Source organism: Bison bison, unplaced genomic scaffold (assembly GCF_000754665.1).
Source record: "Bison bison bison isolate TAMUID 2011002044 unplaced genomic scaffold, Bison_UMD1.0 scf7180017864453, whole genome shotgun sequence".
NCBI lineage: Eukaryota > Metazoa > Chordata > Mammalia > Artiodactyla > Bovidae > Bison > Bison bison.
The window spans coordinates 4,046,063-4,059,920 of NW_011495015.1; positions in this window are offsets into that span (position 1 = coordinate 4,046,063).

Genomic DNA, 13,858 nt, shown 5'->3' on the forward strand with positions numbered 1-13,858 from the left:
TGCACCAGCTTTGAGTGCCTGTTTCGTGCATCGAATTTGAACTGGTGATCTATTTCACATATGGTAATATACATGTTTCAATGCTATTCTCTCAAATCATCCCATCCTTGCCTTCTCCCACAGAGTCCAAAAGTCTGTTCTCTACATCTGTGTCTTTTGCTGTCTTGCATATAGGGTCATTGTTACCATCTTTCTAAATTCCATATATATGCATTAGTATACTGTATTGGTGTTTTTCTTTCTGGCTTACTTCACTCTATATAATAGGCTCCAGTTTCATCCACCTCATTAGAACTGATTCAAATGCATTCTTTTTAATAGCTAAGTAATACCCATATGCATCTTAACCTTAATTAATAGTTAATAATAATTAACAAGAAAATAAAAGTAAAGATTAATAAAAAATAAATAATAAAAAAGAAAAGGTTTTTTTCTGTTTTTTAAGCAAAAGCAAAGGAATAATACAGACTTTTCTATAGCAACACGTTTGAAACTCCGGAGTAACTGGATGATTTCCTAGCAAAATAATGATTATCAAAATGCATCCAGGAAAAGTTGAATATTTGAATAGGTCAAACAGTAAAATAGACTGGAAGACAGGATCCAGTCAGGATCACAGCTGAACTATTCTTCAACTTTAAAAGAACAAGTAATTCCAATGATATTCAGACTCTTTCAAGCCATGTAAAAAGATGAAAAATTTTTATGAAACCAGCATATGAAATCTGAGGAACATAGCACAAAGCCAAAACTGTAGGTGACAAATACATGTCACATACAAATATGAAATTCTAAATAAATAATGCCAAATGTAATCCAGCAGCATATTAGAAAAATGATATCTTATTACCAAGGAGGATATAGCATGCAGTAATGTAAAATTAAACAGTGCAATACAGTTCAGTATTATAAAATCTGCCAACATAATTCTTACATCAGCAGATTAAAAAGGAAAAGCCATATAATGATTTTTAACACTGAAAGATTTTTGATAAAATTTAGCCACCATTCCTTGCAAAAATTGGTGTGTTAAAGAATATAATAAAAATTATTTACCAAAATATAATAGTGAATATACCAAATAGGTAAACATCAAAATATTTAAATTAAAATCAAGAAATTGAAATGCCCACTGTCATCATTGCTATTCAGTATTGTTTTGGAGGTTTTAGTGAATGAAATAAAAAACAGAATTTAATGAGTGATATAAACGAGCTCTCTCTCGCTCGCTCTCTCTCTATATATATGCGCAGACGATGTGATTTTATACCTAGGAAACCCAGGAGAATCTAATTACTGTACCACCAGAATGTCTGGGATTTCAGTACAAACTAAGTTTACCCAATTTAAATTAAAACCAGTTGAGATTCTAATTTAGAAGTGAATTCACTATTAACTTGGGGGGAGCTGACATTTTTGTGGTATGCACTTTCATTTGTTCAGATGCTAAGTTACATGATTTTACTGTCTTCCCTTTCCTGTTCAGTGACCCCAGCTTCTGCTCTATGGCCCCGCAGGCTCCGGGATGATGTCCCAGACGACGCCTGGCAGAGGCTTTTAGCTCTCCCCTCTCTCCTTTTGCTCCTGTTGCTCCCACCTAGACTGCCTGCTGAATTCTGGTTTACTGGGAGGCAGAGGTCTCCAGGAAGTTCCCTCTGTTCAGAATCAATCCTTCTTCATTTTGTTCGTAGATGCGTTGTTTGGATTTCTTAACTGGTGCCCATTAGCACTGTGTCTGCCTATTTATTCACCAAAACGTTGAGTACCTCCATATGCCGGGTGAGGGTGGCGCTTGTTTGTCTGCACTTGTGTCTCCCCCAGTAGAGCTGGTGCAACGTGAGCACAAGTCAAGTCCCCAGGCATCCTCAGCATGTTGTGTCCTCACTCTCAGCACCCGTGCCGTTCAGGGAAATGAGCAGCAACTGGTTTTGAATTCAGTTGTATTGGAATGAGACTCAGCCTAAATGTGCAAATGAAAAATGCTCTCAGCAGAGCAGGCAGAAGTCTTCTCTCCAGTGACACCGTGGAGCTATTAGAAGGTGAAGGTTTGGGAAGTGCAATTATATTCAGGGAGCATCTAATTCTGGGTTTATTTCCCAACAGCAATAAGTTGTTAACACTGGGAAAATTATATCATTTCCAGTGGGTACCACAAAGGGAGGCATTATTTATATCCATGTGTGATAAAATTGGTTGGTTGCTACCAACAGTTGTTTTTCTCACATATTATAAGATACTGTCTGATGGGGCTGGATGCAACATAATGTTCGAAATGAAGTTGAGATGCTGGTGTGAAAGGTTGTGAGGTTGTGTTTATGGTTAATGGAATTGGAGAGGTGTTTCTCAGGAACACGATTTACATGGTTCTATCCTTAAGAACGACAGCTTATTCACTCTTCACTCCCTGCCATGTTTAATTTGAGATTAGAACATCATTAATAAACATTGTGCAGTTTCCTAGAACTAGGATTCTTAACTGTCAGGTAGAATTCATCTGTCAGTGGTTCTTCAGTCTGTATTCTCTAGGGAATGGGGATGAATGTGATGCTGAGTGGCCAGACAGATATGCTGTGGGGCAGATGGAATATCTGTACTTTTGGGGCTTCTAATATTGGAACTCCTAAAAAGATATTTTATAAGTTAAAATGGAGTCATGCTAAAGAGAGAATTTTTAGAGCTCCCAAATCGATAAAACATTTCAATTTATTTTTAATTTTAAAATGATTTACTTTGGGAAGCAGTTTTTGCCTACTTTTGTTTCTATAACATATGGTTAAATTGTGATGTACATTTAGTCCCCAAAGCAAATTTGATAAATAGTTTCATTTGTTGACAAATCGTGCCTTTTTTGGCAGTTAAAATCAGCATGTATCATTTTTAAATGAGGAAAAGAGTGTTTAAAATCATCAATGTAATTAAATATGGTACAATTACCTTCAATTAACAATATACTGTTGTAATTTTTTCTTTTTTACTGAAGTATAGTTGATTTATAATGATTCAGATGTACAGCAAAGTGACTCAGTTTTATATATATATATATATTCTTTTTCATTATAGGTTATTACAATATAGAAAGAAGTTTAAGGTTTGAAAAAAATCAGAGCTGGATGCCAGTAGGGGTCGCCCGTAGCCTCTTTCTCCTCTCGCCACCGAGTCCGTGTGGGCATCCATCTGGGGCTCTGAGGTCCAGGTGCAGTCCTAACACTGGGTCTAGGTCCTCTCAGGGTCTCTCGGTCTTGAATAGTCCTTGTTCTTACAAGGAACGATCTTCTTCCCCATTGGGAACGACCTCTGTCACCATCCAGGTGACAGCACTCTACACACACACGATTTTAGGAATGCAACTGTCGTAGAAAACGAGATATTTATATCTGCTTGGGAGTCAACACTGCTGTAATGTTTTTGGTAAAGCGTATAATTGTAATGTTGTAAAATGCTTATGTGAAAACAGGGATGTTGAGTAATCTTACCAGAGGATCTTCAGGGTTTGTCACATTGCTTTCTGTGTTTAGCAAAATCAAATGTCTCATGTTGTGTAGAAATGGCAGCAGATCTTCTGGTGCTGTGATGGCCAATAGACTGCGTGCGAGCTCCTTCGTGGGAACCACACGAAGTCATCCTGCCGTCTCCAGGCAAAGGCAGGAAATCCACCGATGACAGTTCTTCCAGCCTTATTTAATGGTTTTGTTGTTCAGTCATTCAGTCATGTCTGACTCTTTGTGACCCCATGGACTGCAGCACTACAGGCTTCCCTGTCCTTCACCGTCTCCCGGGGCTTGCTCAAACTCATGTCCATTGAGTTGGTGATGCCATCCAACCGTCTCATCCTCTGTCACCCCCTTCTCCTTAAAGTGCATTTAAAAAATTTTATACTTTAGCATGTGTATTTCTTCGCAAGAACAGGTCAGTGTGTTGTGCTGGAAAAATAGTAATATTTATCCACTGATATAAAAATATCATAATATTTATCCACTCATATCAAAAAATTTGATGAGTTTTTCCTTATAACCTGAGCAACTCTTTTTTGTTGATTGCATATATGAATATCAAAGGAAAAAATAGTACACATTATTTATTTTTCAATTACTAGACCAGGCACTGCGTCTGTATTTTTATTCCAGAAGACAGCACACTTGTTGGCATGTTAAGAAGAACTCAGGACATTTTTGTTTGGCATTTAGTTATTCGTTTGGCTGCGTTGCAGCATGCGGGATCTTCATCGTGTCGTGTAGGATCTATCGCTGGGGCACACGGACTCTCTGGTTGTGGCAAGCAGGCTCACAAGTTGTGGCGTGTGGGCCTCAGAGCTTGAGGGCTTCAGAGCAAGGGTTCTCTAATTATGGTGCGAGGGCTTAGTTGCTCCTTAGTACGTGGGATCTTAGTTCCCCGACCAGAGATCGAACTGACTTCCGCTGCATTGCAGGGCAGATTCTTAACCACTGGACCACCAGGGAAGTCCCCGTATTTTTTTAAGTAGTTAAAAGTCCACAAGAATTCTTCCTGCCCAGCTGGGTTGAGTTTGGCTTTTGTTACTCCATCAAGTTGCTTTATTGTCTTGAGATGTTTGAATGTTTGACTTGGAGGTGTACTTTATCACCTGTTGCCACCAACATGCTTGCAGCTCTGACCTTTTACCATCTGCTCCTTCCCCAGGAACATTTTACTGCAAGATAAACATTAAAACTAATGTTCACATAGCACGTTTTGACCAGTCTTCTCCAAGGGTGTGTGTATATGAATGTGTGTTTGTGCAGTGTATGTGTGTATATGGTTATAACAATGCTTGTTGACAATTTTAAAACTCTAGAAAGTAACAAGGAAAGAATATTTATGTCAGTCCCACCCCCCCCCATGTATAACCATCATTAATATTTTGCTGTTTCTTTCCAATTACTTTTCTATGCATGTGAGTTTGGACTTTTCCACACACCTTTCTATGTGTGTGGACTCATATATGCAGAGTACCTTGCCTGAAGTAGGGGCTTTATAAATATGTTGAAAAATGAACATTTTAATACATGTAATCAATTCTATTTTAAATTTTAGGATCATAGAATATGTACTGTTTTGTGTCTTTTGATTTGTTTACTTAACTCAGAAAATTCTCAATATATTTTATAAAAACAGTTTTTGACAGCTTCATAATCATATATATGTGTGTATGTAATATATAAATTTCTTTAACCTTTCTCCCATATTACTATTACTTTGCATTATCGCTGTAATAATGTTGTGATGTCCATTTTTACCATTAACTTTTATCAGGACCACTTCCTTATCATATCAACCCTAGAGGAGGAGTTACTGGAACATAGACTATAAACTTAAAACAATTTTTGAGCTTTACTGCCAGATTTTTATTATTTAGAAATGATCTTTTTATTGAATTACAAAGGATCGCTATCCATCTAGAAAGCAGAAATGTTTAAAGTGCAAAGAAGATTGGGAAGAAATTATTTATAATCCCAGCATGTAAAGATGACTTCATTTAAGATTTTGTTTTGCACAATTTTAGTCTTTTTTATTTCCATTATATGTTTTACCAAAAGGGATTATTTATTTCCTTAACTCCTTTGTTCCGCACTTGGTGTGTCATTGTGTGTTAGTCGCTCAGTCGTGTCCGACTCTCTGCGACCCCATGGACTGTAGCTGACCAGGTTCCTCCGTCCATGGGATTTTCCAGGCAAGAATACTGGATTGGGTAGCCATTTCCTTCTCCAGGAGATCTTCCCAGGGGATTGAACCCAGGTCTCCTGCATTGCAGGCAGATTCTTTACCATCTGAGCCACCTGGGAAGCCCCTGGTGTGTCATTAACATAGACTTTCTCTGCCATTCGACAGTCTTCTGCAGTGTAACTTTATGACCTGTTGTTAAAACGACATATCTGTATCCGTCCTCTCTTGGTAAATCTTCAGTTTGTTTTCAGTCACTCACAGTTTGTTTCCAGTGCTCAGTCACTCAATCGTGTCTGATTCTTCAACTCTGTGGACTGTAGCCCGCCAGGCTCCTCTGTCTGTGGGGTTTTCTAGGCAAGAATACTGGAGTGGGTTGCCATTTCCTCCTCCAGGGGATCTTCCTGACCCAGGGATCAAACCCGCTTCTCTTGTTGTCTCTTGCATTGGGAGGCAGGTTCTTTACCACTGGCACCACCTAAGAAGCCTAGATCCATCTTAGCTAACATTTTAAATACTAGCATGGCTTTACAAGCTGTAACGAGACACCTTGTTATATTATGAACCCAGATATGCTCAGGGTCACATTATGGCCTTGTCCATATGCTTTTTTAAATTCACCTCAAGTGTTTACTTGTCTACCTGTTTTTATCATCTGTATGTATTGTGTTACCCCCCAGTTTTATGATAACTTCATTGGCATTTAACAGTTCTCTCCACCAAAATACAAAACATGTTTTGAAAAAAGTTGTACTCAGCTGTTTGGTTGGGGTTTAAAACACAAGGCGCGTCAAGGGCAAGAGAGAAAGAAGTGTGTTTGCAAACCACGCTGTGGCCTGACACTGTGCAGTCATGTAAGCCGATTACTGGCTGGGACTCTGAAGATCAGAGCGAATTCTCATTCATGTTGGTTTCTTGTGTTTCCCAGAGCTCTCAGTTCTGGGGCGAAACTGAAGCTGCATTCTGATCCTGGTTCAGAGCCTCCTCTTCTCTTAGTACCCTCTCCTCTGAAATAGTGGGGCTCAGAGTTCCAGGGTGGGAAGCAGTTCAGTGGATCTGAAGCGGTAGACCCAGACAAACAGATCAGGCTCTCTTTTGTTCTTGGGAGGGGCCCAAAATCCCCGTCAAGGCGGCTTATCTGCAGTTCCAGCTGGGAACCCAATGTCATGTTCAGAGTAAGGAAAATTAAAAGAAGAAAGTAGTGGCATTTAGAGTCAAGGGCGGCCCATTTCACGGCTCTTCTCCTACAGTTAAAGGAAATTTATATTAGAAATACCCTCGTCTCGTTTCCCTGGGAGAGTTTTGTTATTCAGAGAAAAATATGTGGGTTTATTGTTTCAGACACTGGAGTTAGGATTTGTAGAATCCACTCAGTACGGCCAGAGTTATCAGCCGACTTTATGAGTTATTTTAAAAAGTTCCTCTGTGCAGCTCTTTATTTTGTTCTGTGTGGGTTCTTTTTCTTTGTTCATAAAGATCTCTGTTAATCTGGAGCTGCTTAAATTCTGCGGTATTTCACCCACTCTGATCTGTGCTTTCTTTCCATTTCTGAGACTATAATTTAGTCAGTGGTTAGGTTAGGGTCTGGACACTCATGCTCACAACACTCACACACCAAATTTCTTATTATGAATAGGTCAGTGGGCTCCAGGGGAGTGAGAATTTCTGCATCTGAGATTATAGAAGAGATTGGCAAAGAAACGGTAGGAATTCCATTTACTGACTTATGAAGTGCACTTGTGTGGTACCAGGCATTCTGTGTTCTCCATTTGTATGAGACCTCCCAGTATAATCTTGACAGCAGTTTGGGATTCAAACTTAATTTATGAAAAGTGTTCGAAATAACAAGGATGTAGTCTTTAAAATGAGAGTTTAAAAATACACAATCCGCCATCCGTCACTGCCATCTTCACGGCAGCTTTGCAGCCAGTGGTGTTTAATTATGTAGGTGATGATTTTTCTCCATTAGTCTAACAAATAAATGGCAGAAACAGGCGTCACTTTGAAGAAGCAGTGTCGGAAGCAAGTCGTGCTGCCTGGCCTGGGTCTCCATGATGAACGGCTGTGCTCTGCTTACGTGAAGGCTCCTGAATCAGTTGTGTAGTCTGTGGGCTGATTAACGGCAGGTGGCTGTGAAGGACGGCCATGTTGCTCTGGGTCGTTTTTTGACGGGGGCCGGAGCGGGGGGTCTTAGACCCCTTTGAACATCTTATGTAAGCTATTGATAGCCTCCTTAGAGAAGTGTTTATATCCATTTTCACACACAATTTTATATAAAATTCAGATTTCCAGAATCCTCAAAGGCATTGTGGACCACCCCTGCTGTTAAGAACAGCTACACTAAACGAGTACAAAACACCAGTGTGTGTGTCTGTGGACCTGAGTGTGTGCTGTGGGTAGTGTATGTGTGCATTTTTCAAGTTCTCCGTTTTCTCCGTGATTAAAACAAGAGGAAGTCAGAAGGGGTTCTAATATTCCTGATAATTTCCCCTCTTCACTCAGGCGGAAATCGTAGTTTCTTGAAGAAGAAGCAAGAAAGGTGTTCCGTAACCTTTCACCGTGTGCTGGCATCTCTTGGTGAGGAAAGTCATCGCAGGGTGCTCAGGAGTGGGGGTGGGGGGGGTAGATGAAAGCTGTAGTGATGTGCCAGAAAGGTGGAATTGAAAAGCAGCTACAGAAGTAAAGTTTTTGTGAGCTGTTCATCGGGTCCTTGGAGGTCTCAGTAGATACTGAGCACTTTATAGAATGGAGATGTCTCTTCACCCTGAAACCTGGGTGTCAGTTTAAACCCCCTGCCTTCCTCATCTTGTGCCTCCGGCCAGTCAGCGGCTGGTACCCATCTTACCTCCCAGGCGAGTGTGGAGTGGCCCTTGCTCCTCCCCTCAGCTCTTGTTCTAGGTGGTTGAGGGTCTCATCCCTGTTGTTCAGGCTGTCCCATCATTCCAGAATATAATATAACTTTGTGGGTAAGCACAGACCAGGGTTTGAATTCGAATTCCACGTTTTTACTGATGAGCTGTGCAACTGGAGAGATTTGTGAACCTCTCTGAGCCTCTGTTTCCTCCTGTTTGGCGTGGGAATGGTAACGGTCCCAGTACTGGGGATGTTAAGGTGTAAATGAGCTGAATTAGATGCTGTACATGGTCCATGGCAAATTCTTTAAAAGCCTCCTCGACCATCTTTTCTATTTCTAATCTTGCTACTTTTCTAATTAATTCTCCACATTTCCACTAAAAAGATCTTAATATAATGCAATAATATTTTTTTTTCTTCCTAGTGACTAAAAGCTTTTGCTAGAACATCATTGACTAAGGATAAACCAAAAGGTCCTTAACAAGACTTACAAAGCTTCTTGTGACCAGGGTCCTGCCTGTTTGCCTGGCATCTTTATCACTTGATTATGTGTGTGTGTGCTGATCTCTTTAAAAAAGTTACAGTTCTTTAAAAAAGTTATGGTGCCATTTACAAATTTTAACAAGACAGAAGAGTTTAAAAGGCTTTCTCCTCATTCTGGATGAACCACTCAAAGTAATGTGCTGTGTGTACCCCTGGATCTGCCTAGATATCGGTATGGAGACCTGGGAATAATGTCCATATGGATGGCGTGTGACTTGTCTGCTGCTTGCTCTGTATTTATCAGTACATCACAGCCTCACGCTGCCTCAGCAGATCCACATCTGTGACTTGCTGTTTAATAGCTGCACCAAATTCTGTTGTATTGTGTCTGTTTTCTCTCCATCTGAAATGATTATGTGTGCTGTTGTGGTCAGAACATAATTCCATTTTCCTCACCCGATGGATCATCATGGGTCCTGATGCCATGCGTCCTTACTTTGCTGATTGATCAGATAGGAAATTCCTATCGATGGGGTCCGGTGTTCTCCACGACACTGCTTTCAAACTCTTGGCACCTGGGGATCATTTATTGGTCATGTAGCACAGACTCAGATGTCTGATTAACAATATCCAAAAACTCATCCTAAGTTTTAATCATAAAATAAAATTTTAAAATGACGATGCCTTCAGTGTCACCTCTAACCCTTCAGAATGACCTTCCATAGTGACCACCCTTGTTATTCCATCTTTATTTCTGTTTAATGAGAAAGTTGTACTGAGCTGTTGGTAGGTTTTTGGCTGTGATACCAAAAGATGGTTCTTTAGGTCCACGTGGGTTGTTCTGGATATTTAGAGCTCACCTGAACCCAGATTTGTTTTGTTTCATCAAATGCCGTCTTGACACTTAAACACACTCAGAGCCTGGCAGGTTGAGTCTCTACTTCAGAGGACACTCAGATGCATTTGCAACTTCTTCTTTGATCACATTTGTTCCAGGAACATGTTTTTTTCATGCTCCCTTCTTTGTTGTTGTTCAGTCACTCAGTCGTGTCCAACTGTGCGACCCTGTGGACTGCAGCACGCCAGGCTTCCCTGTCCTTCACCATCTCCCAGAGTTTTCTCAGACTCATGTCCATCGAGTTGGTGATGCCATCCAACCATCTCATCCTCTGTCATCCCCTTCTCCTCCCGCTCTCAGTCTTTCCCAGCATCAGGGTCTTTTCCCGTGAGTCGGATCTTCACATCCCGTGGCCAAACTATTGGTGCTTCAGCTTCAGCATCAGTCCTTCCAGTGAATATTTAGGGTTGATTTCCTTTAGGATTGACTTGTTTGATCTCCTTGTAATCCAAGGGACTCTCAAGAATCTTCTTCAGCACCTGCAACACTCCCTTCTGCAGTATTTCAATAATGTTCTTTATCAATAGCATGATTGATTTCTTTCCTCACTGAGTAAAGAAAATCGTCACATGTTGACGAAAAGCTAAATTCTCTGTGATCAAGTTGTTTATATCACAATTTGCCTACATAAGACTTCCTGACAGCTCACTTTCCATATTTACAATTGTTACATTTCAGCCCTGGAGATGCACGTCGAGATGGTTTAAGATTTTGAAGGTGTTGCTGAGATAAACCATTTAACAAGGACACTGAACTCGTGGCACTGGTCTTTGGTGTCATAAGGAATTTTGTTTTTATCATCTGCTTGTAAAATCCTCAGGAACCTCTTTCCCCCGACAGTCCTCATGTGGAGGTTGGAAACTGTAGGGCTCAGCCCTCCTCCAGCTCCCTAAAAACATGTGCCTCGGTGGCTGTGGCTCCATTCATGTGCAGTTTCTCCCATTTCTTTCTGTATTGAAGTATGATCAGGGAGGCACTGTTGGCTGCCAGCTCTCTCCTGTGACTAATATGGAATGTCTGCTGACGTTCGGATGAAGTTGTCCACTTGGCATACTGGCGCCCTTCTAGGGGTGGGCATCTCACTGATGCCCTGCTGGTGCTGGTGAGCTCCGCCCTTCCTTCTGCAGTCTGTGTACTTAATCCTCTCTTTGCTCGTGCAGTGGTATTCTCAGTGATAAACAGATGTATCTACCCACCGTCCAAGAGCTGTTCCTGCCGTATACTTGTGACTGTGTCCACCTGGGGAGCAAAGACCTGCTACCATGCTCCCGTGAAAATGATTGCATTTCATTAAGAAATTTTGCCAGCAGCCCATCTGATTTTGTCAAGGCATTGTGTTTTCTTTCTGTTTGTTGTTTTCTAATCCCCTGACTCGTTTTGTTTTTAAATAATAGTATGTCATTTGTGCCTACTTTCGATATGAGGTGTGGAACTTTGAATAATCCTTCTTCTCCATTAGTGACAAAATCTGTCACTTTCATACTAGAAAGCGTTATTTTGCAACTGTTCTGAGAAAAAACGGCAAGACAAAACAACGTTCCTTCTGTACCCAGGAGCACGTGGCTTCCTCGGAAATGTCCTTGAATCCTTCCATGACCCCGAGCCGGCTTTTGTTTTGCGTTTTGTTGCCACTTCTGTCCCCGGAGTGGAACAAACAGTTGGCAGGTTTTCAGAAGACTTGTGTCCTTACTTGTACTTTGCCCACTAAACTGGTGTGACCTTGAGAAAGTCTCTTAACTTCTCTGGGCTTGAGTTTGATTTATCTGTAAAAGTATTTTTTCAGGTCCACAAACCCTGTGGTTTTTTATGACTGAATTTAACAGGTTAATTGTTTGCTTTAAGCCTGTGCTTCCAGTTCCCTTTTTTCATTGTAAAGTATAATTTTATAAGCACAGCTAACAATTATGTTCATAAAATGTAAGATTTTTAGAAAGGAAAAACATCTTTATCTGCCATGTAAACCATCCCACAGGAAAGATATTGTTGACAGGCAATGATATTTCTCAGTAAACATTGCCTTTTGGATTCTTTTTTTAATTAAAAAAATATTTTTTAATTGGAGGAAAATTGCTTTACAATGTTGTGTTGGTTTTTGCTGTACAACACAAATCAGCCATAATTATACATGTATCACCTCCCTTTTGAGCCCCCCTCCCCTCCCTCCAGTCCACCTTTCTAGGTCAGGTGGATGAACCTGGAGCCTATTATACAGAAAGAAATAAGCCTTTCAGATTCTTAAAATGACCGGTTTGGTTTTTGTTTGAAACCCTCTGAATACTGCTGTTTTCTTTGCAACATCACATAAAGCTCCCAAATGTTCAGCCGAGAGAGCATTTTGAAATGCTGGCAAGAGTGAAGTTGATCATCCCAGCTCTCAGCTGTTTTGCTGCAGTGCCTTGGATTTATCATTCATAAATGATATAATACTGGTTCCTCCCATCCCCAACTTTGCATCTTTCAGTTTTGTTGAAACATGAAAAATGTCCTCTCATTTTCTGCAGCTTCTTAACTTTCCTTCCAGCTTTATTGTTATCGTCTCCCCAGGTCTCTCCTTCCTGTTTGCTTTTCTTAGCCGTATTGCATGCATGTATATATGTATCTATGTATATGGACGTGGCACTTTTGAAGTTAACTGAGAAATTTCAAAGCAATGAACAGGAGGCAGTCACACAAAACTTGTTAAGTGCAATCTGCTGGGAAACAGAGTAGAAGTGAGAAGAAGGCTGGGAGAGTTAAACACACACATGACATTTATTTTTGTAGAAATAAAATATTCCTGAGAAATCACTCATTCTTGCCATTTCGTTTTTGGTTTCTATCATCTTTCAAGTTTTTCCTTGGAACCTTGTAAAGTGAGCTGTGAATGTAAGAAAGTTTTTCACGACATTCTTACAAGCCAATTCATAAAGATTTTAAAAACAGTTCCCTGTTCTTGTATAAAAGGCATGCACCCAAGTGTGTGGAAGAAGGTTGAGTAAGCGATGTTCGCTACAAGTGGTTGAGGACAGTGCAGCTTGAAAGAGAAGGTGGACAGTGGCCACGACCTGACATGAGGTAGCTTCCAGGGGACACTGGGATGGGAACAAAGCCAAGTGCAAAACAGCCTGTATCATGTGCTCTTACATAAGAAGGAAGGGGGCAACAAGGAAAAAAACAAGCGTGATTGCTATTTTTAAAAGAAGAAACCCGGAAAGGATAAACCTTAAAAGACTGAGGTTGGTCCCCTGTTAGGTTAGAATGGTGTTGGGGATAGGATGTGGAGTGGATAGATACTTCTCTGAGTCCCTTTTTGTAGAGCTTCAACTTTGGGAAGTTTGATATTCTGTGTATTAAAAGTCAAAATAAATCATTAGGAACTGAAAGAAAATAGAAATAAACAGAACTCAGCCACATTTCTGTCTTCTCTGTGTTGAGGAGAGAAAGAATGAATCCAAGTAGTTTATGAACAGAGTTTCTAACTGTGTACCCCATTCCTGGATGGCAGAGCAGGAAGAGAAGATTGTCAACAGATCCTGAACTCTTTGTTGTGGGTTTGTTCCTTGCTGGACTGGGGTTGAAAGAGTTCTGAAGCTGCAGTAGATACAATGTAGGATTTAGTACATGAGTAAGCATGGTACCTTGTTAGAGGAGGAACAGGAACATAGAAAAAGAAAGAGCCCTTTGGGGATGGGTAGGAATAAGATGGATCTTTTTGAACTTATGATTTATTGTGTATGTGTGTGTGTGTGTGTATACACACATACATGGGCTTCCCTGGTGACTTAGATGGTAAAGAATCTGCCTGCAATGTGGGAGACCTGAGTTTGATCCCTGGGTTGGTAAGATCCCCTGGAGAAGGAAATGACAACCCACTCCAGTGTTCTTGCCTGGAGAAATCCACGAACTGAGGCTACAGTCCATGGGGTCACAAAGAGTCAGACATGACTGAGCAACTAACATTTTCATACT